The following is a 9,645-nucleotide window of genomic DNA, read 5'->3' on the forward strand; positions in this document are numbered from 1 at the left end:
AATTTCAGATTTTCAAAAAATGCCATAAAAACGGTTAAAATTAACCTTAGCTTGAATAAAGCGATACTTTATACTTTGACGCGCCGTAACGTAAAACCAAATCGCGGACCTCACTATTTTATTACCTATGCTGTTTTATAGAAAATTTTATGGCCTTTCCAATGGTATATAATTTTTTGAAATCCTCGAAATTCTTCATCGAGAAAATTGCGATTTTTCAAGCTCAAAAAGGTAGCTAGACTGAGGTTACTGGTTTGCCTACTTTATACTTTGATGCGCCGTAACTTAAAACCAGATCGCGGACCTCACTATTTCATTATACCATTTTGTAGAGAATTTTATGCTCTTTCCAATGGTATAAACATTTTTTAAATCCTCGAAATTCTTCATCGAGAAATTTGCAATTATTCGAGGTGAAAACGGTACCAATTGGCTATTTTGTACTTTAAGTTGTCATAACTTTTGAACCAGATCGGGAACCCGGACATTTTATTGCGTCATTTTGTGCAGAATTTCATCAGCTTTTCGATGATATAAAATTTTTTCAAATCCTCAAAATTTTTCATCAAGAAAATTGCAGTTTTACGAGATGTAAAAGGTTGAAAATTAGCAAAATAAATGTTGATACTTCTGCGCAGCGTTCTAGCTTACATGCCAACTTTTTCACGCTTCACCACTGAGTCTCTCTGATGCGTACAGGAACACACGAGATGACCAGTGCATTGATTAGCCAAATTTTAAGAGTCCTACTTATCTCTGAATTACTCCATATTTGTTTCAAACAAGTCATCCCAGTTTTGGTGAGTTGGCAGCGGTGATAGATCTCAACTTTACATCCGTGAGCGTTCTCACAATGATGCATCTAAGGTAGGAGAATCACTTCATAATTTTGATTCCACCGACATCCTAGATCTCTGACAAGTTATTGGTCAATTATCATCTTTGTTTTTATCTGGTTGATCAGTAGGACCATATCCTGGCCATTATGCATCAGCTCCATCTGAGTCATCTATGATCTTTTGCAGCATTTCCTAGATGATGTATTCTCCATAGTAGTCGAATAAAAGAAGAGACAGTATGCAGCCTTGGCAAACTCCTTTTTCTGGGTGGAACTCCCCTGAAGATGTCCTGCCCGAGCAAAAATTAGCTGATCCCTTCTCGTACAGTTTTTTGATCAGGCACACAGGGCACACTAGATGCTTTGGAGCACCCAGCTCCAGCAGGATCCTCCATAACTTCTGCCACTGGACACAGTCTAATGCTTTCTTATAGTCCACAAAGCACAGCACCGCAGGAACATTATACCCATGAGCTTTTTCAATGAGCATTCTGATGTTTGAGATTTGTTCTCTAGTGCCTCTTCCTTTAGCAGTGTTGGTGTACCGTAACGGAAACAGTAACAAAAAATGATAATAACAAAATTTTATCCATTACAGGTAATGTAACTGTTATGAAAACGTTATTGTGATCATGTGATCTTGTATAACTGAAACGTAACATAACAATATTTTTTGTTTTTGCAAAGTGACGTTAACGAAAAACAGAAAAATTTTGTCAACTGTTTTGTTATTTTTCAAGTTATAAAAACCCATAAAGCTCTGATTTGTGACTAATTTTAGCTGTAGCTGTTAAAATTCTAAGTCAAGTCAAATAAAATGAGTTTTCAGTGTTTTCACTCGTCTGATTTTGAGTGCTGCACTGTTATGTATATTTTATTTTTTGTTATGCTGGTATTTGAATTTTATTGTTATGTTTTTTCATTATTTTTGTCACAATTTTTTGTCACGAATGCATTTTACATCAAATTATACGCTGAAAAAACTTCTGTAAAGAAAAATTTGTGACGAAAAAATTGTAACAAATAACGTAATGAAAAAAATGTAAATACCAGTGTAACGAAAAATACGTACTGTTATACTTATACAGCAATTTTTTGTTACAACATACTAAGTAGGTATAAGGTATAACAAAAAACTTGACTAAAAAAATATCAATTTGGTAATGTAACAGAATAACAGGATGAAAAAAATGTAGTCAAGTCCAACACTGTCCTTTGGTAAATCCGGCCTGTTCTGAGGGATTTGAGACTGTATGAGTGGATGACTACAGATGATCTTGCTTGTGTGTGAGATCAGTGATATGGTGCAGTAATTCTCACAGTTTTCTGGTGAGCCTTTTTTGTACAATGTGATGTAAGTTGACTGGATCCAATCATCTGGCCATTCTCCAATTTACCACACGAGGTGAATTCTGCGAGTGACTTTGATAAGTAAATATTTTGAATACACGCCAAAAATTCAAAATTTTTTATTATTTTTCTAACAGTCAGAAGTGTTGTACTCAAGGGTAGATATCCAGTTTGCTGACAAGAAAAAGCTTTCTTTTTTCAAGTTATATTGCAAGGCATACACAGCTTGATTGATGAATTATTCTTGGTGCTAGGGCATTTGATGACTAATACATATTTGGTACAATTGTAAGAACAATATTGTGAGCTGGAGAAAGTACATAACTCAAACAGAAGAGTAATAGAAACAGTCATATCTTTATTTTTAAAAAATGAACTTGAATACAATTATCTACTTAAGAGTTTAGGGTAAATATGTATTTACAACTATATCTTCCGAGTTCTTCGGGGTGATGTTGGATGCATGCCATTTGCGAAGTTCATTACAATTGTGCAACAAGTCTTGCATCTTTGAAAAATATTGATCTTCTGTGAACTGCTCCTGAGAATTCCGATGAGTAATTATCTATTAGAAACGACATTCGCATAACTTCAAAGCAATTTGTTAATGTACCTATGCATTTCGGTTGTTATTTCATATTCCTAAGAAAAAATTTGATTAAGGGTCTTGCCATCAAAATTCCAGTCCTTTTTCAGAGTTATACATATACTGAGCGGTTGAAAATTTCAGGTACCTAGGTAAGACTTAAGTACCCATTTTTAGTGAATTCTTGTTTTGAAAATTTTTCAATCATGCCAAAGCATCCAAAAGATACAATTTCGGAATGACGTCGTTTTCCAGGTGGGAGGGAAGGTAACCTAAAACTACCAACTTGTGACTTTTTTTGCCTTCAAATTTCCAACTCGAAGTTTTTGAAGAATGAAAATACAGACAAATAAAACTACATAAGTACCTATTTTTATTCCAACAATAATTAGATGTGTTCATATCTTTTTACACGGATTTTTGATAATTAGTTTTATGGTCATTATTACCAATTTCAAAAAATCGAGAAAAATAGTCGAAAAGTAGGGTTTTAATTTGCTGGCCCAAAAAAAAAACACTCTAAAATATGATTAAGCCTAAGTACCTACTAAGCAAGCATAATCGAAATTATACCTATACTTAGATTTTAATTCTTACCATGGTATTTTCATCATAATTCAAGTCTCCATTGAAATTAGCAACAATTTCTCTAGCTGTATTTAGTTCTAATATTTCTTGCTTCTGCGGTCCGTAAAAGCCACCTGGACCACAATCATTATGCAGATCATTTGATATAGCATCCAATGAGTTTTTTAACTCGATCAGTTTGGGTGGTATTAATTTGAATGATTCTAAGGATTTAGTAGCATAATATTGAAGAGAACTTGTTGCCACGCTAATCTCAGTCAACAATGTATCTCTCTCCTTCGGTAGCATATTATCTACTATACCGTCATTGGCTGGTATGTTCTCAATGACAAATTGACAGCCCCAGTCGATAGTGTTAATACAGTCTCTGTATGTGTTATGAACATCCGTGCTTAACCAGTATGATCGCAAGATATTTTCTCTGGCGGTACCACTGTAATTGAAACGAGATTCGTAAACTGCTTCCATACTATTTTGTAACTGAGAAAAATTCCGAAATTCATCAGCGTATCTCAAAACAATATTACATAAACGTGAACTGATTCTGTCAGATATAGTAACTCTATTTCGTTTTTTGGCGTGACACGCGGTGAAAAAAGTGCATGAAAGTATTACGAGTACAAATAAATAGATTACTGTTTTTCTCATGATGAAAATAAATTATAGGCACACTTCACGAATGATGAACAAAATAAATCAGAATTTACATAAACAGAGTCACTCCGAACAGAGGTGCTGCTAGGTATACATACCTACATTACATACTATTTGAAAAAAACAACGCATGCAATGTGTTAACTTTGAAGAACTGTTACGCTTTATGGCGTAAAATATGTAAATTAAAATGAACACAAACTTTAATCTTTATCTTTAATTTTGTTATCTATTAATAGACATTGTCGATGTGACGCCACAATGCACTTGTAATTGAAGACTGATAAGAGGAGGCTAAGCGGGAACCAATGCGAGGGCCTCGAGTCAACAGCCGAAAATGCCAACACGGGCTTCTCGTTGGTTCCCGCTCACACGATTTCGAACGCTCAGCCACCTATACAAATAAATTGCACGGACTATATTATGTAGAAACCACATTTTTGGTCATTTTTCAGTAATTCATTGTCAGTTCTGAGTTTTTACGTTGAAGACGGGTAAGGGAATTACGCGAGAGGAATTGATCCTGAATTTTCGATCATATTTAGACGAATTTTTGTAAAAAATGATGGCCATTGCAATAGCGCCTCACAGATATAGGTACCTATATAAGTTTCAGCCCAACATTATTGAATGACTTGGAACGTGTTCTAAATGATCAAATAAAATCAAATTTGGTGAATAAGGTTTTCTTGGAAATCATATTTTTTTGGAGGAGCATATTTTGGCTCCCAATGGATGAAAAGGGTTCAAAATCATATGTACCATTATTGGTCAACACCTCTGCAATCATCATATCCAAATTTTAGCTTGCCCGGTCCTCCCCATCTCATTTAAGGTGGAATTAAGGTGGCCGAAAAATCCGATTTTACCCCTATTGTTGACCCCTCCTTACCCCTGAAATTGACCTAGGGGGCCCAAATGTTCATCATAAAATGAAATGGGAGCAACTTGAGTGCTTTTTGTAGGTTTAAAACCTTCCAACTCCATTTGACCCCTTTCCGCAGGGTCAAAAAAGTGGATTTTTCATTTTAGGGCTATTTTGTGTACTTGTTTTTCGACTTTTATGAAAGCCTGCAGCCTGCAGCCCCTCCAAATTGACCTAGAGGGTCCAAATTTTTACAGTACAGGGAGATGATATGCCTGTAGTGCCTTTTGCAGGTGTTAACCTTCCAACCTCATTTGACCCTTTTCCAGGATCAAAAAAAACGCATTTTTGGACTATTCTGTGTTTTATGAAGTTTAGGAAAGCCTGCAGTCCCTCCAAATTGACCTAGAGGGTGCAAATTTTCACAGAACAATGAGAGGATGCGACCTTTCAACCCCGTTTGACTCCTTTCCAGGGTCAAAAAAAGTGGATTTTTGGGGCTATATTTTGTGTTTTTGACTTTTAGGAAAGCTTGCAACCCCTCCAAATTAACCTGGAGGGTCCAAAATTTTTGCAGTACAATGAGATGATATACGTACCTGAAGTGCCTTTTGTAGGTTTACATCGCCCGACCCTATTCGACCTCTCTCCATGTGCCAAAAAAGTGCATTTTCAGGCTACTTTACCAATTTTATGTGTCAGTGGGGATATTTCCCTTCTTAGTGGTTAGTTCCAAAAGATTTGAGATTTTGAATCGACCTGGATAATTTTCGTCAAAATTCCAACCCTCTTTTGATAGAAATTTGTAAATTGCTCAGTTTTGGGTAGATAATTTTTTGTTTTGAAATTTGAAATTATTCTTGAAATTTTTTTCACAAAAATCTTGTAGGTAATTAAAAAGCATGTCCAATTTTTTCGTGCTCTGAAGTTTGTAAATGAGTCATTTCTGTAGGTATTCCGCAGTATAGGTAGGTATGATTATTTTCTTAATTTGAGAAAAAAAATTATTTCATTCAAAGTGATCTTTTGAAATGTATTACTGGGTGCAGTCTAAATTTCAGCTATTAAAGCGCATTTTTCAATTTTTGATAAATAAAATTTTTTAAAGTCAAAGGGTACGGCCCCTCATTAAGATAAGTGAAATGCCCTCGAGCTTGGATTTTGATGAAACTCGGGTATGTTTATTGTTTAGTACCCTCAAAAAATTTATTTTGGGCTCATAGCCCGCGCCCCACCTCACCCCCTTCAGCCAGGGGAGGTGGCAAAAAACACTTTTTCAGGGGAAAAATTCTGCATCGACGCGTGTTTGAGATAAATTTTTTCTGTGAACGAATATAGTTAGAGCATACATGAGGGTACCTCCCTGAATTTTTTCGGAATTTTTCATCGCATGGGGGGAGAAGAGGAAACAAAAGAAAACTTTAAATCGACATTACTCCGGAACGAAAAAACATACCAAAACGATTTTTTTTTTGTAAAATATGTATCTTCAGGTACACTTTCTATAGAAATCATCACCCTGCCATTTGAAGTGGTGGGTCAATCTCAAAAGCTCAAAAAACTCTCAAAAAACCACAAAAAGCGTTTTTGCCCCCCCCCCCCCGTGGCTGAGGGGCGTGGGATGGAACGTGGGCTATGGACCCAAAATTATTTTTTGGGGTACTAAACATACCCTGTGAGTTTTATCAAAATCAAAGCTTGAGTGCATTTTGCCTATCTTAATGAGGGGGGGGGGGGTAGGTATAAGGTACACTTTGGATTAAAAATGAAAAAATATCGAAATTTTACAAAGTATGACCTACACAACTGAAATTTGGTATAAATACCTACCACTTTTTCGACCCACTAAATCGATGGGAAAGGTTTGAAACCATTTTGAGCAGTTCACTGATCATTCAGCAAATTTTTGAAACTTGAAATTCCCACAAAATCTGGTAAGTCGAAGTTCACATGGCACCTCCAATTTGAACATGCTGAGTGGGCTAGAGCTGGTTTTAATTTTTATTTTGGGGCCTCCAGCGATTTCTAAAAATTCCACTTTTTAAAGAAAATGCCATAAAATGCCCAAATGAGCTTTAGAGAACTACCAGAGAAAGAAATTTCCACGTGTAATGTTATTTTTACCCCTCTTAGAGAAGTTAGTGCTGATCTATAATTTGAAGATTTTCATCTTTTGGTCATTTGCTGTAATTTTAATGCTTAATGTAGGTATTACACTTTTTCATGCATTTATGACAAATATAATATTGATAAGTCATTTCCATAATTTTCAAAAATTTGCTAAAAAATTAGAAAATCAACTTCGGCACCTGAAAATTTGTTTCTCAAGGCTAGGTAGTATGGTATGCTCTTTCAGTGAGCCCACCGCGTTGAAGGAAAAGTAGTATAGGTATGACCAGAATTAAATAATAAAATATAAAAAGGTTTATTATTTGGTATAGGTAAGTACACTACATACATACATATTTTGAGAACATGCCAAATATTAATCATTTTTTATTAATTTTTTCAACAGCCATAAGTGTGGTACCTACTTACTCGTAGATAGGTATCTAGTCTACCCACCAAAAAAATTCTTCCTTTTTTCAAGTTGTGTAGGTACCTAAGTTTTTTTTTTCATTTTTTGAAAATACTTACTATGTAATACTGGCAGTTATTCAACAAAAATGATTTTGATTCTCTGAGAATAACAGATAATAGTTTGAAGGTAGGTATACATTATTTATAATTTTCATCCATCGAATCTGACTTTTAGTTTAGTGGTCGCATTCATGTTATTCGGGGTGATGTTGATGCATGCCATTTGCGAAATTCTTTACAATTGTTCAACAAGTCTCGCATCTTTGAATAAAATTGATCTTGGAATTGACTAGTTGTATTTTTCACCCATGACGTCAGCTGTTTCTGAAAATAAAGTAATTATATAATTTACCTATTAGAAAATACATCGACATAACTTCAAAGCACTTTGTTAACTAATAACATATATGTATTTCGGTTATTTTATTTCAGATTTTTTTTTTAAATGGAGTTTTGACTTGTTTGGTGAATCTGTCACCAAAGAGTCACCACACAGGTTTTTGTCATTCATATGGCGAATTGCTGGTGATGAAGTAGGTAATCGCCAGAATTTCCGCAAGTCCCTTGAAAAAAATGTTTGATGGTTTGGAGACTTCTTGGTGACAGACTCACCTAGCAGAATGTTTGAACTTTTGCAAAAGGTTCAAAATTAGCTGAAGAAATTAGAAATCGAGCGTTGACTATCATTTTGTCGATCTTTAATCAGAATTCGAGTGATTTCTAGTTTGTTAACCTTGTAAAAAAATATGAACCGAGCAAAGCTAGATCGAAAGAGCAGGCATAAATTTATCACCAGCCAAAATTCCATGTGCTGTAGTGCATTTTTCGATTTTTGGTGAATTTTTAAAAATCAAATTTGGGTCAAAAATGAGAAAAAATTATCGACTCTTGATGAGTTGCAAATAATGAATTGAGTATCTACATTTTAATTTTTACTTTACTGTTCGTTCATTCATTCAACCTACATTGCTTATCGCTCCGTCAAAAGGAGAAATTTTTGAAAATGCATTCAAGATGTCTCCATCGTCATCCAAGTCTCCATTGAAGCGAGCTGCAATCTCCCTCGCAGTACATATTTTTTCGTTCAAAACTCGACTGTTGTTCGCAATCTGTTCGTTTAATAGTATTTCTTGCTTCTGCTGTCCAGGAAAAGAACCGTTCGAACCAGAATCATTATAATGCAGATCATTTGACGTAGCATCCAATGAATTCTTCAACTCGACCAATTTAGGTGATATCAATTTGAATGATTTCAACGACTCCCTAGCAAAATATTGACCAGAATATAGTCCCTGGATAATGGCTCTCAACATAATAGCTCTCTCGTACGGTCGCATATCTCGTTTAGTTACATTGGTAGGTATATTCTCAATGACGTATTCACAGCCCCAGTCCATCGTGTTGACAGAGTCTCTGTATTTGTTTTGAACTTCCGTGCTTAACCAGTACGATCTCCATATATTTTCTTTTGCTGTGTCGTTGTATTTGAAACGAAATTCGTAAATTGCTTCCATTGCATTTTGTAACTGAGAGAAATTCCGAAATTCGCCAATATATCTCAGAACAATATTCGATACACTTGAAGCGGTTTTGTCAATGGTAACGATTTCTGTTTCGTTGCTGGCGTGACAAGCGATATTAAAAAATGTGCATGAAAGCATTACGAGTACAAACGAAGAGATTACTGTTTTTGTCATGATGAAAATAAATTAATATAGCCACAATTCGCGAAAGATGAACAAACTTTATCAGAATTTACGAGTACTTTAACATAGAGTCACTCCGCGAATTGAAGTCACGATCGAAAAAATGCACCAACTTGGATAATTTTAAATTTCCAACTTGAAGATCACTATAGGTAGTGACAGTAGCGGATACTGTTTTGAAAGAAAAAAAAACACCGCACGAGTGTGAATATCAAACGTTAATCAAATACAATAATTTTGAAAACATGCCAATAAAGAACGCGAAGTACTTTAGAGACAAAAAATTATCATTTTTTTCCAAGTAATTCATAAAATGCTGGCACTAATTACGCAAAGTAAAGTAAAAGTGACTGTAATCTTGAGAAAAATTTAAATCCATGCCAAAAAAATTCGATGCAGAACTCAAACAATCAATAGAAATCAAATCATAAGATTTTCCTAGATTGATACCTAATAGGTACTAAAATTTTGAACCGTT

At 34.9% G+C, this 9,645-nt stretch overlaps 2 long non-coding RNA genes across 2 annotated transcripts; both read right to left on the bottom strand.

Moving 5' to 3' along the window:
• Window positions 1-2,526: 2,526 nt before the first annotated feature.
• Window positions 2,527-4,301, bottom strand: LOC135844475 (uncharacterized). The gene is made up of 2 exons (XR_010558540.1): window positions 3,372-4,301; window positions 2,527-2,729 (listed from the first exon to the last, which is right to left on the bottom strand). It is a non-coding gene; the product is annotated as an uncharacterized LOC135844475 (long non-coding RNA).
• A 2,980-nt stretch (window positions 4,302-7,281) lies between these two features.
• On the bottom strand, window positions 7,282-9,639 carry LOC135845388 (uncharacterized). Its single transcript, XR_010558749.1, has 2 exons — window positions 8,427-9,639; window positions 7,282-7,785 (listed from the first exon to the last, which is right to left on the bottom strand). It is a non-coding gene; the product is annotated as an uncharacterized LOC135845388 (long non-coding RNA).
• Between the last annotated feature and the right edge of the window lie 6 nt (window positions 9,640-9,645).

Source organism: Planococcus citri, chromosome 4 (genome assembly GCF_950023065.1).
Source record: "Planococcus citri chromosome 4, ihPlaCitr1.1, whole genome shotgun sequence".
NCBI lineage: Eukaryota > Metazoa > Arthropoda > Insecta > Hemiptera > Pseudococcidae > Planococcus > Planococcus citri.